At 39.1% G+C, this 13493-nt stretch overlaps 1 protein-coding gene across 11 annotated transcripts in view; it reads left to right on the forward strand.

The window, feature by feature from the left end:
- LOC121506148 (inositol polyphosphate-4-phosphatase type I A-like) overlaps positions 1–13493 on the forward strand; it is a 64102-nt gene that overhangs the window by 11082 nt on the left and 39527 nt on the right. The window contains exon 1 of one of the 11 annotated variants that reach the window (XM_041781753.1): positions 1162–1289. The exons of 8 other annotated variants lie outside the window; for them this stretch is intronic. The gene's annotated coding sequence lies outside the window, so the exon portion shown is untranslated. Of the gene's footprint in view, positions 1–1161; positions 1290–2129; positions 2149–7456; positions 7575–13493 lie in introns of those variants that run through there. 2 more of the 11 variants (XM_041781757.1, XM_041781756.1) reach the window with 2 other exon arrangements.

The raw sequence follows: 13493 nt of genomic DNA on the forward strand, positions 1-13493 counted from the left end.
CACTGAGATCTCAAGTAAATCCAAGGTTAAAATATAAGTCCAGAGACATTGGAAACAAGTCGGTTTTATAGCCTCAGGGGACTGTTGTCAGTAATAAAGAAGATTGAAAATCATTTAGTAATAGAAATTAAAATAAATCGCCTCTCTTCATTTTTCCAAGATAGAATTACAAACACAAAGTACTTCAGAATGCTCCGAACAGGATCCTGCCTGAGGTGAAACTAGTTTCTTGTTTCAACTGTTGCTGAACCTGCTCTTCACATCACCTGTGGGCCCATCCTACTGGGTGGAGCACTTTGTGACAACATGACATTTAAAGAAACTGGCCATATTAGGCTGTTGTTATGCTACTTTGGAGGAAATACAACTCAAGTTTAAGTAAAAATCAATATATAAAAACCCTTTACAAACATTGACTCAAAGGGAAGAACTGGAGCTTTAAAGAGTTGGGCTGAAACTTGTAGTAGCAGAATAATACCACACGATGGCAGTTTTACTACGGATAGAGGAATCATGACGAATGAATGGCCAAGTATGAATAAGCTTTACATTGCATTTCATAATTTCCCTGCAAAACTTTTGCAAAATGGCACATTACACACAGTGGGAAATTGAAATGTAGAGAAGATAGATTGAAAAAAAAAACATACACTGCATTGCCGGTATACATTTGAATAAGTGCACATTATACGCCTGGGGGACTAGATTTGAAATTTGTGTTAAGGCCTGTAACATCATATAAACTCCACTTGATGGCGCCAGTAGAAAACATTACTTTTCAGCTCTGTGTTTTCTTTCCCCAAAATGTTTTCATTATGATATTAGCTTTGCACCAGCTTTGAATTTGTCAACATATCAGAACAGGTAAAGAAGAGTGTTTCATTAAGATAATCTAGCTCACCTTTTAAGACATAATTAAGAGATTCTGAGGGTTATAGTTTAGTTACATACTTTTGTATATGAATACAATTGTTTTGTTGCATGTAAGAGCTGCCGTGGGAAGCGTTCTTGCTCAAATCTCTCACAGTACCCCAAGAATAAGATATTGAAACGCTGGCGTTTAAAAACACCGGGAAGTTCACAGGAGATTTGACCCTTTTGGCATTCCGTCCAGTTTGCGTAATGACGCCACCAACGTGGAACTCGGGGGGCGTGGTCAGCGGCTTGTGCTGCTACGCCTACAGTCAGAGGGAGACACACGTACACAGTGCGGCAGGCTGAGGACACTCTTCACAACAGTTTTTTAAAATTCATAATAGGATGTTTTATCGCTCAAACCACCAGAACAGGTAAGAAACAGACGTTTACGGTTGATCTTAATTCAAAGTGCGTAGCTTTATGTCACCTGTTCTCGGTTTAAAGAGCTGACGTTTGCGGCTTTGTTGGTGTTTGTGCTGTTAACGGTTAAGTCCAGACACAGCTTAAGTTTGTTTTTGGTGAAAGACAGGTATTTAGTGGCACAAAACTTAAGTATTTAAGAGCACAGAGTATTATTAAGTACACCAGACTGATGCTATGGTAGGACAGGATGTAAAGAGTCAGCAACAAGGAAATAAGACGCATTAAATTTGGTTAAATGTTGGTTTTAATGCGGTAAAGTCACATGTTAATGTGGGAAACCTCATCTAACAAGCCGTATTATTACGTGTTAGGTGCTCTTTGAGTGTGACAGGCAGGTCACAGCTTGGGAAACTGCTGCTCTGGTATTACGTAAGTTATTAAGGAAGGGTGCATTTCCTCGGAGCGTAAATAAACAGTTGCAAGTGCAATATAATGACTGGGCATGCTTATAGGATAAAAGAGTGTGATATTTTTCACTGAATGCAGTTGGACTGCTCTTATGCCACTCCTCTGCCAGTGATTGTGCATGTTTGTGTCTGGATGCTGACTCTGATAAACACACGTGCTTCGTCTGCATGAGTGTGTTATTTTTCCACACTCATTGCACTGCTGCAGTCTCTCTGCTGAACAGGATATCACGAGTGGTTTTGAGTTTCGCTATGCAGGAGTCAAGGTCAGCATGGACATCGATTAAAGAGGGCTGATGATGGTTTTGCAAAAGGAGGACAGTGGCCTGAATGAAAATGAGACTGCACGAAGATGCTCTGTGTGGTCAAATGCAAAGTTTGACACAGGAAGTGGCTTCAGGTGGGAGTTGTGTGAGGCTTGTGTTCTGTTTTTGTGCAAGGAGACCTGCATCCACTTGCATAATTTGGTGTTTGAATGGGTGCAAGTTGTGGCTCTGTACATGCAAATTGCTGCATAGCAAGTTTGCATAGTGGTAAGTAGCTTAATATCTGTATTTTATCACAGTTTGCTAAGGTTGAGCTTGTTTTGAGCCAAAATCACTGCCTCTTGATTATACTGTAGATAGGAGAATTTTGATTTATAAGTTGAATAACTTAGGATCATTGTCTCCCTGTGTTGTTTTTGTGTTCTCTTTGCTGGAAATCAAATAATTTAAAAGCCATTCTGCATGCCTGCCCTGCACCAACAAGAGCCTTACAGTAAACTGAAATTTCCTCTTTAGCATAATATGATCTTGTGCAATACATATATTGCAGAAGTTTGATTTATAAGTTATGAAGCCTGATGTGACACAACCAGAGGGAGTGTGTGTGTGTGTGTGTGTGTGTGGGGGGGGGGGGGGGGGGGGTCGCCAGAGACATGCCTGATACATGTCTACACATATGAATTTAACTATTCGAATTTTTGAGTTTCTAATGTCAAAATGAAGGACTTGACAAGTTTTTAAACTTTGAAATTCTGCGTTTGTTTCCTTGTAAATATCTGACCTTGTAATTTTTAAAATGTATTTATTTTTCCAAAAGTTTCACTTTTTGCACCAACATTAAGAGAACCTCTTATGTTTTCATCTTTAAAGGTGGCCCTAATAAGCCTTTGGACATTATGTTTCAAAACATGATTAATTTAAACTAGATAAAAATGCAATTTCAGCTGAAATTGCATGGGGATGCTGAGAGCTGAACTGTGGCAGAACTGCTGAAAATAGCTGAAAAAGCAAAAAAATAGCCGAAAAGAGCATGAAATGCCATAGAAGTAACTGAAAATGGCATTCAGTAGCTACTAAAATGATAATAGCTGAAAGTAGTGTAAAATTAGCTGAAAATAGCTGAGGAGATGAGAAAAGTCATAGCAGTCGAATGATGAAGAAACTGAATTTTTCAAGTTGAAACATGTCGATACAACAAAGTATGAAGGAGGAGATAGCCAGCGAAGAAGAAGAATAATAAAAAAAACAAAATGGCTGACATGAATATCAATAGTGTAGATGCTCAGCATCCCCACTAATTAAAATATACATATGTACATCTTACTTTGACAAGGTCAGAGCAGACAGGATCCTGCTGCGCCTCCTGAAACTTTTGGCACTCCCTCACGGGTGCCTGGACCCCAGGTTGAGAACCAATCCAGTAATGGGCTTGGATGCAAGGTTTGGTTTGAGAGCTGTCACTTTCAGATTGTGACTGTTTGATAGGGTTTTCCCTCCTGGATATTTTCTAAGTGTTTCAAATGTCATTATGATAGACCAGTTTGCCAATTGAGTAGAGTTTGATTAATCAGTTTGTGTATAAAATGTCTGAAAGGGAAAAATTCTCAGAGCTGCTTAATAACACAAACATGATTAGCTTACTTAGTATTTACCAACTAGAACTAAAAATAAGCAGTCCACTGTGAGGTTTGGCTTTTCTCTATTAATAAGCCGAATTTTTCTGAACAGTTTTTCCATGCAGCACACTTTCTTGTTGTGGGCCTTTGAAACTCAAAGATCTGCATGCATGGGATTTGACTGGGATTCCCATGATGTCTGTCATATCTTCTAGCTTGTGTGTATGTGTGTGTGGTGACTCATCAAAGTCTCCCACTCAGCTCCAGAGGTTTGAGCAGTAGCCTGTTGATTTATCCTCATCTGTGTCTCCCTCTGTATCCACCTCTCATGTTGTCGTCATAAGACACATACAGTATGTTAGTGCAGAAGTTAGCAGTTGTTGCCTGTTTATAAGCTTTGTGCTTCTTAAAAAATGGGGGAAGAGAAGCATAACACTGACAAGATTATGGGATAGAGGTGCATAGTCACACTCAACGGGTCGATAATGAGCTGTGTCATCCTCTTCAGCAAAAATGTATCGCTCAGTAAATCATCACTCTTATCAAATTTAAACAGGAAGAAACAGATTATGAAACATCTCTGTGATACAGTCAGAAACAAATCAATGATTTATGTGAAATTAGTTGACATATTTACAAACTAAATTTAGCAGATTGTTCCTTAACATTCATACGAACTGTGGTGCTGCAGGTAATAGTGAGCTATTCCAATTAATGTCTTATTAAAGGTCACATATTTCACCCCTTTAAGACAAGTTTATATTGGTCTCAGAGGTCCCCAAAACATGCCTGTGAAGTTTGCTGCTGAAAAAACACCCCAGTATTGGAGTATTGGATTTTTTTGCATGTCGGCCCTGCTCAGAACGAGTTTTTTCTGTGTCTGTGGCTTTAAATGGTACTGAGCTGTCTGACTCCGCCTTCTCAGGAAATAGATGTGGCTCTCCTGATCCCCCACTCTGCTGGCAGCTGAGAGGAGAATCAGGAGAGGAGGATGGAACTTTCTTCCAAGAAGGGAGGACCAACTGAAGCGGGGCATGGGGCTAACTCCCCACATGACACGATGAGGGGGAAATCTGTGAACAGCTTGTTTCAGCAAACATTTTCTGAAAGGTGCAGAAAGAGAGGTGCGGAGTGAATGCATGTCAAAGCATTATAGGCTGAACACAGTAAGAATAACACAGAAATGACCCACTTCCTGTCTAGTGGCGAAGTATCAAAATGGCTGACATGGCCGCTGGGGAGTCTCCTGCACATAACAAGCTGAGCTCTCCATCTTGTTTAGTTTCAGGATATACCAGTCTGGAGTCCAGGAGAGAAGTCCCATTGAAAGACTAATGGAGGTACTAATGGTATCTTACAGTAGGGGGCGCTATAGCAAATCCATGATATTAACATTTATATTTGAAGAGAGGCAGACCCTGATCATACATGTGAAATTTAAAGGCAATCAGTTGTTTCATATGAGAGTTACACCCACTTACCGTTTCATGGCAAAAGATCAAAATTACCTGAAAAGCCTGAAAAAAGGGTTTTTGTATAATATGTCCCCTTTAAGAAACAGGAAAGACATATCAGAGTCCAAGTGTTTTTTTTTTAGGGCTGACCTTAAATGGTGTATAACCCATTTCAGCTTAAACCCTCTGGTACGTGATATGATGCCTGGTGGAAAAACATATTTGTGGTGTTTTTTTTTGTCATAAAATAGACTAAATATAATTTTAAAAAAATGTTTGAACTGTACTTTTTGGAGTGCGTTGCCTCAAGGCAACACTGTCCAATAATGGAATGGAATGATCAAGAAACAACATGATTTAAAATGTGAACAAAATTATTTTTAAAGCATATTGGAATTGCAAATTAGCTGCAACAGGTTGCAATTCATGTTATTTGAACATATAATACTCGTTAATACTTGGTGATACTTGTTGCTATACATTTACCCTCACTGTCCTCATCCTGATCCACATCCCTTTTTACTCTCCTCATCATTGTTCTCATCGTGATCAATCTCGCTGTCCTTGTCCTCGTTTTCATTTCAGTAATCACACATTTATACCTAAATGCAGAATACCAAAATACAATGTTATCATTGTGAATCCATAACAGTACAGTGATTGCAGTTTTCCATAATGGTAAGGTGGTGCCTCAAGGCAACATGTAACCTATATTTTAACCATTTTCCATTATTTATCCATCAAAAAAAGCAACATTTAACAACTAGAAATTAAACTTTACTCACCAATAATTATGTACCCTTTTTTTTTCATGTCTCAGAAATATCTGGAAAATAAATTATCTTATCTTACTTTTGCAGCAAAATGGCCGAGCTTTTTTGTGTGAGAATGTCTGCACTAAAAGGGTTCAAGACAGCTTCCAGAGAGTCATATGATAAGTCAGAACAATGTTATGGGTTACTTAAGGTCCTGCCAATTTTTAAAAGTATTCAATCATATTGGAAATATATAATATGTGAGTACACAAGGCCAAAAAGTGGTATGTTGTCTATAGGCAACACCGTCCCATTGAGAGTTAAATACAAACATCTGAACATTTTGCACAATTTTCAAAGTTTGAATTTGGCCCTAAAGCATCATTCTCAAGCAAGAGATGAACCTAAGACTCAATGACCCTGACCTTTGAACTCCAAAACAAATCACCTCATCCTTAAATCAGATTGAACTTTTGTGTAAATTTTGAGGTCCAATGATCATGACGTTTTACCACTGACCTCCAAAATGAAATCAGTTCATTTGCTGAAATGTGATCAGAAGCGTTGACTGAAGTTAATGTCTTTTTCAGACACTTCCTTTTTTCCTATTTGCCTTGGAAATGCTTGTTTACACGGTTTATGCCCCATGCACACATCTATTATCTTAAGTGATTTTTCACATCCTCTTTACATGTGTGTAGATCTGATGACAGGGCTAACTGTACACAGACAGACGCACTTTTCTGCTGATGCTCTCATATAGCCTTCATTAATTATTGATAAGCTTTGAGGGGTAATGGAGGGGCATCAAAAAGAGAGTGAAACCTGTGTGTGCTGCCAGAGATAGGACCACCACATGGAGAGCATGGCCAGAAACGTGATGTGTCTCCCCATGGTCTCCCTACGAGCCTTCCCCACTGTAAAAAATATCTTTCAGAGAGGCACTGCTGTAAAGAATGCTTGAAGCATCTTTTAGGCTGTTATCCAGTAGTGTCATTTTACATCAGTAGCATAGAGAATGACTTTATTGATAATCAATGAGTCAGGATCCAGCAGATGAAATGTGAAGATTGGCTTATGCTTTTGTTCATTATTTCTGATAATAAATTGGAAGTCTTTCTGATGTTATTTGCTACATTTAGGAGATGAACACCAGGATTATTGTCATTTTTAATTGCAAATATGTCCTCTTTTTCTTCTTGTAGATGCTTGACAAACAGGGGGGAGCTAGGGCAACAGACTGCCGTGATGGACGAGGATTATTCTCTTATTCTTTTTTCTCTATTAGTATGGCATAAAAAGGCTAGGGGAAATGCATCAGTCCATCTAAAGGGACAGATCAACCAAGAAGATATGCAGCAGTCCAAGAAGATATGCAGCAGTCCTCACATTGTGGAGTCTCCAACCAGCGAACACACTTACAATACAGTTTATAAAGTAAACCATTAGCTACAACAAACCCAGTCTAATAGAACAGTCTTGCAGTAAATCCCACCATCACTGAGGACACTGTGTTTCCCTAGTTGAAAAGTCAATATTGTGTAGTTGCTGCAGACTGGGTAAAGAAAGAGTTAATTGGCTTGAATGTTTGTGAGGCAGCGAGCTGTTAGAGAGGGACCAAAGGGTGAGGAAGAGAGAGCGAGAGATGGGGAGCAGGAGGAAGAGGAGAGGGCGAGCGCTGGCGGCAGCTGCAGTCTCTCAGCCTCGTGATGGCGTCTGCAGCAGCAGCAGCAGCGTGAGTTTGTTTACATCCATCGTCCGCGGTTATGTGTGTAAACTCAGGCTGCCATCTGTTCAGACCATCTTCACACAGAGCAGGAACGTGACGCTCTTTTCACGTCTTTTAGATAACATCTGAGCGGTGTTTGGGAGAAAATGCACAATCATGCTTGGCTTCTTTTTCACCATTTGTTTAGTTCTTTGCTGCAAAATGATGATGTGCTGTAGCAGTAGAGATTAAGGATATTTATGAAAAGCCAGTGTTATAGGACAAGTTCATGAATGTGCATGTCAGAGAGGTGTACAGGCAGGTGTTTTGTACTTTAAACTGTTCTAAGAACAACTCCATGTTAAATTTTGTCTTTTTTTGCTATTTAAAGATGGGAAAAGAAAAGAAGCTTGCAGAGAGAATGAGCCATGATAAAGAATATATTCCTCTCAGGCATGCCCGCCAGATTACTGCAAAGCCACCAAGACTCTGTTGCATGAGGAATAAAGAAGAGCTCTACTAATCTGGCCATTTTTTCCTCTTTAAATTGATATTTTAGTGCAGTCCCCATCACCCAGACCTCAACCTCAGTAATGCCATATTGCTTGTTTGATCCAAGCCAGTGCATTACTCACATTTGTACCACATGTTTAATTCTACATTTGTACAAAATATGCAGATGATTTTTTAGATACCTGAATTAGCTAATGATAGGCATTTTTGCCTTAAGAGTGATCTCTTTAAATTGACTTTTCAAGACCAGTTTAAATATGTGTTGATACTAGTGAAGCAGAGATCCAACTTTTCAAGCCAATCAAAACTGGTTTTCTCTCTTAAAACTTCATACAATTTATTTTCCTTTTTTGACTTTCCAGGGAGTGTATAGCTATAATCCCCCATATGGATTGATGCATTTATGACAATGTGCATTGAAAACAATACAATTATTCAGAAGCAATTAATCCATAATAGCAGAATATGAATAGGAGGGAGTACTAAGCTTTACCTTAAAAAGGGGGTAGCTGAGGTGGAGAAAGTGAAGCTTTGCCAGCAGCAGCGTGATGCACCAGCATGATGCAAGCAGGGATTGGTGAGCTGTACGTCATCTTTAAATGGGCCGCAGTGTTGAGAGAAATAGCTGTGATTTGCTGTGGGAGTTGGGAGACAATAACCGTTGTCAGCTGGCTATCAGCCTATCGCAGCTAGGGTTATGACTTACGTGAACTAACGCTAAGCGTTATCAATATTAGATAGAACAGGGGTGTCAAACTCGTATTGAGTCCAGGGCCAGATTTGCTCCAATGAGACGTCCCGAGGGCTGAACTATTAAGGTCAGGAGTGTCCAAGTCAGAAGCGGATTCTAAATTTAGGCCTATAGTAAGATATGAAAAAATAAATATATTACGCTGATAATAAACCATTCTAAGATGAAAAAAGTCAAAATGAGTTTAAAGGCTCAAAGTCTGAGATAAAAAGTTATGAATTCAAAAGGTCAAAACATGAAATTTAAAGGCAAAATACTGTTTATAAAAGTCAAATATTTGAGAAAGAAAGACACAATTACAAGTTTAAAAGATAAGAATATGACTTGACTATGAAGTCAAAACATGAAAAGAGTCAAAATCAGAAGTTTAAGTCAGACTTGTGAGATGCAAAATTTAAAATATGAACTGACATCATTTTCCTTTCCCACCCTCCTGACATTTTATCTAATTATTTTTTATTCTTTACTTTTTCAGATTTTTATAATTTAACAAGGATGTTTTAAATCATTTAAATTGGAGGCAATCTGCAGACCTTGTACCGGTGGGCGAGTTATGATAGGAAGATCTTTTGATCTTGCGGGCCGGATACAACTGAACCACGGGACGGATTTGGCCCCCGGGCTTTAAGTTTGACACCCCTGAAATAGAATGAACGAGAGCAGAACAATTGAAAAAATATATCTAATTGCAGTTATTGTTGCTCATTTTGCAAATTTGGTATCAATTGCTATATTAAATGGGGATTATTGTTTTGTGTCACCAGTTTTAATTTTTGTAAATGTGCATAAAATTTCTGCTGCAAAAAATGAATATTAAACTGGTATTTTAACATATTTCAAGTTAAAAATATATTGCAATGTCTGCGATTTGTAAATAGCAGCATGCCATATTGCGATTTACAAATCACAAACATTGCAATGCGATTAATTGCCCAGCCCTACTGTGTGATTACAGATGTCAATTCTAACTGCATTGTTTCATCATTTTGTTTTGTCTCATTATCTACATTCTTTGTTTGTTTGAACTTGTCTTTCTACCACTATCCCTTGCATTGCGTGGAAACAGAGAATAGCATAGAACTGAGCTGTATAGATTAACTTCATGGATCAGCACCATTCCCATGTGAGTCAGAATTCAACTGATATCCAACACCAGAGTCAGATAAGTGCATCCCTAGTTCATATACCCTGAAATGTTTTATTCTTATTGATCCTAACTCTTTAACATTTTTATTGGGGTGATACCAGAGGACGTAGCCAACTGAGGTGACATCTTCTCATCCTTCAAAGGACAGAAAAGCTGTGTCACTGTTGCATAAACGCCTGCTGGAAGACAAAATGGGAAACTTCAAACACAAAATGCTAATGCACTCAAGTTTGATGTTTCATCTAATCTGACAGCCTTTTCTCCCCTCTCTATGCCTTTTGACCTTCTCTTTTCTGCCTTGTCTTCAACCTGTTTGCTCCTCTTACCCTTTCTTCTTTAAAATTGTATGTACAGATCCAAATTCTCCATGTCAGGTTGATATTTAAAGCGTGAAATGCAGATATGAGCTGAAGATGTAAGGAAAGATTCGGTGTGAGACTGCACGTGCAGAAGAAAAAAAAGCTGTGTCACAGCCACAGCTCACATTGCCAGCTGGAGATGTGTGTGCTTGTGACACACGCTGTTTCTGTTTTGTATTTCAGCTTTTCATTGAGATTGCCCTTCAGCTCTGTGATGTTAAACATGATGCCTCTGATAAATGAGGCAGACAAATGTTCATCCTGGCTTAACAGTGGCACAGATGGCATGAGACTCAATCACTGGTTGCTCAGTGGACCAGTTAGACAGCACGCTGCTTTTATGATTAAAAACTTCAATCTGAAAACAGTTAGATTGATTTGATAGCTTTTTTGTCTCATCTTTCTGATGTGTTAATTGAACTGTAATTATGTAAATGCTCTCCATATACACCTAGGAACATCCTGTCCTAATGTCAGGTGAACAGCAGCTATTAAAGCAGTAGAAACCTGTAAACTCTAATAATCTGATGTGACTTCAGAGATGTGATTCAGCATTATAAGCTATTGTGTTTTGGGTTTTGTCTCATCATCCCGATGAATCACATCTCTTTGGACCAGATGAGGTCATGGTCATATGAATCAGTTTGTCTCGGTGTGTTTTGTCCTTCAACAAAAAGAAATGGTTTTTGATTACGTGTGCAGCCATAAAATCAGGTTTCATGTGGGAAATTTATTGCAGCCTGTTGAGTTTAATAATTTAACTTTCTACTTGCTTTGAAATTGGATTGACTGAAGTTATTGCTCCATTAAACACAACAAAATTGATTTAACACCATGGGACTGAAATACTTGGAAGTCCTAGGACCAACGTTCTGCAATGGCAAATAGTTATAACGCTTCCTCTGCAAAACAGAGCTGGGGGTGAGATCAACTGTAGACTTGGCCTTGTGCATGGGGCGATGGGTTCACTGGGCAAGATGATGTGGTTCTCCTAGTATCTGACTGTATGGACTAAGTCTTTTGGTCCTAGGGATCTGGTCTTATAATACTTTTGTGAGGCCTGGATGCTGACTGATGGCCACATGTGCTGGTGGTCTCCTTTGTGGATTTTATTGGCAAAACCATGTGTCTAATGCCGATGTGCTCAGGAGGGCAGAAATGGGCAAGGGTCAGCTGCTGGATATGGGAGCTGCACTTGGCCGGCATGTGGCACACTTTCCTGGGCCAGATCCAGCTCACTGCATACTTGATGCCCAGGACCTAGTGGGCTGGACTAGATAATGTGGGTGACAACGTGCGTTGTGGAGGGCCTGCGTTATGGACCTTGGGCAAGCCTGGATGATGGCCATCAGGAGGCCAGAGCAGTACAAGCCCAAGGTTGACACAACAAAGTACTGAATTGGCATGTGGTCCCATACCTAACCTGGCCCGATCTCTATTTATTCCTATGGTTTGGTTTGTATGGTACTGCTGGTGTTGACATTCAGCTACTTGGCATTTAAGTCATTTTTTACATTCAAGTTCTATTTTGGAGCCATAAGAATAAAAAAGTAGCTTAATACAAGTAGCCTACGTAACACAAATGTCAGTGTCTTTCTAATAAGCTGAGTCACCTTGAAGGCGCTCACAAACAGAGAGTCTTGTGAAGACCGGAGTAAAAGAGGTGTTTCTCCGCACACAGGGAGTGATCCTAAAGCATACAAAAGCCTTGATGCCTGCATAGTTGCCCATGCAAATACTTCTTTGTTTAGTTTTTTCAGAGTGTCAAAATATGAACACCAGATGTGTATTTAGTTTTAAAATACACAAAGAGGCATTCAAGAGAACTCTTGGTGTGTTCAACATCTTATCCAATTAAAGTCATCAGTTAACAGGGTCACATTTAGACCATAACGCTGGCACATGGGTTTGCCCAATCTGTTAGCTTCTGTACAAAATATGCACAAATTACTACAGGTAACTGTGGTCTAGAGCAGTGGTTCTCAACCTTGTGGTCTGAGAGGGGGTCTCCAGATGCCCTAAAAACTAGGACAGTTTTTTTAATCACGCTGTTGCCACTATACACCAACTTTGTCAAATTTTAACCCCTTTTCATCAGTTTTCCCCACCAATTTTAACAAATTCTTTCCCATTTAACACCTATGTTTGTCAGTTTTAAACTCTTTCCACCACTTTTTGTTTTGTTTTTTTTTCTGTTTTTGCCATTTCTGAACTAATTCTTGCCACTTAAGCTTAATGTTGCCTCTGTTGACCCATTATTGCTACTATTAACCCCTTTTTACCACTTTTTATGTCCAATTTTTCCCATTTTAACCACATTTCACCATTTGATATGCACTTTTTTGCTAGTTTGACCATTTTCTGCCAACATCTGCCTATTTTTTCTTTCTCAGTTAACCCTTTTTGCCAGTATATATTAGTTTATATCAACATAGTTTCCTTGTTTCACATCAGTAACAGTAATCGACAGGAGCCTTATGGAACCATAATTGTGTTGAGCTTTGGAAGTGGGTTTGTTGAGTTCTCTTTCCCTTTTTTGAAAGTAACCTCCCGACAGTTTACAGTGTTGCTTTCTTGAATCAGCCTTGATTAACTGTTTCTTTCCTGACAGCCAGTCTTCAGTGATCACTTCCTTTATATTGTGACAACTTGAAATTTTTCCAAACAGCCAGTCAAATAGAAACTCAAAGCTTGAACCTGCTTACTAACTTCCGCTCTTCAAACACTGCTGTCCATCAACTGCCTCATGTTCAACTTATCTTATTGTTTTTTAATCCAATAGTAACTTAACAGTGGTATAAGATGAGGTTGAAGGGTGACATCACACCCACTGGCGATGAAGCAGCAAGATGTTGTGCAGACGATGTTCCTGCAATGCTGGAAAAAAAATGCACATTAGAGGTTACTGTGAGACTCCTTTCAGACACTTCCGGAAGAAATAGAGGGGAAGTCATGCTAACTTGAGCAACATGCAGTTTCACACACACACATGCAGCAACTGTTAAATGTGGTTTGTTCTCTCTTTATTTTGCTATGCAAAGTTAACCTTTTTATTGAGCTCTGAATAGTTTTGGGATGAACAATTACAGTTGATTTTGTTGATTTTGTTGGCAGACAAAGTTGCTTGGTTTACAGCATATTTTAATAAACTAGAACTTCATTCCTCCAGAATATAT

Source organism: Cheilinus undulatus, linkage group 24 (assembly GCF_018320785.1).
Source record: "Cheilinus undulatus linkage group 24, ASM1832078v1, whole genome shotgun sequence".
NCBI lineage: Eukaryota > Metazoa > Chordata > Actinopteri > Labriformes > Labridae > Cheilinus > Cheilinus undulatus.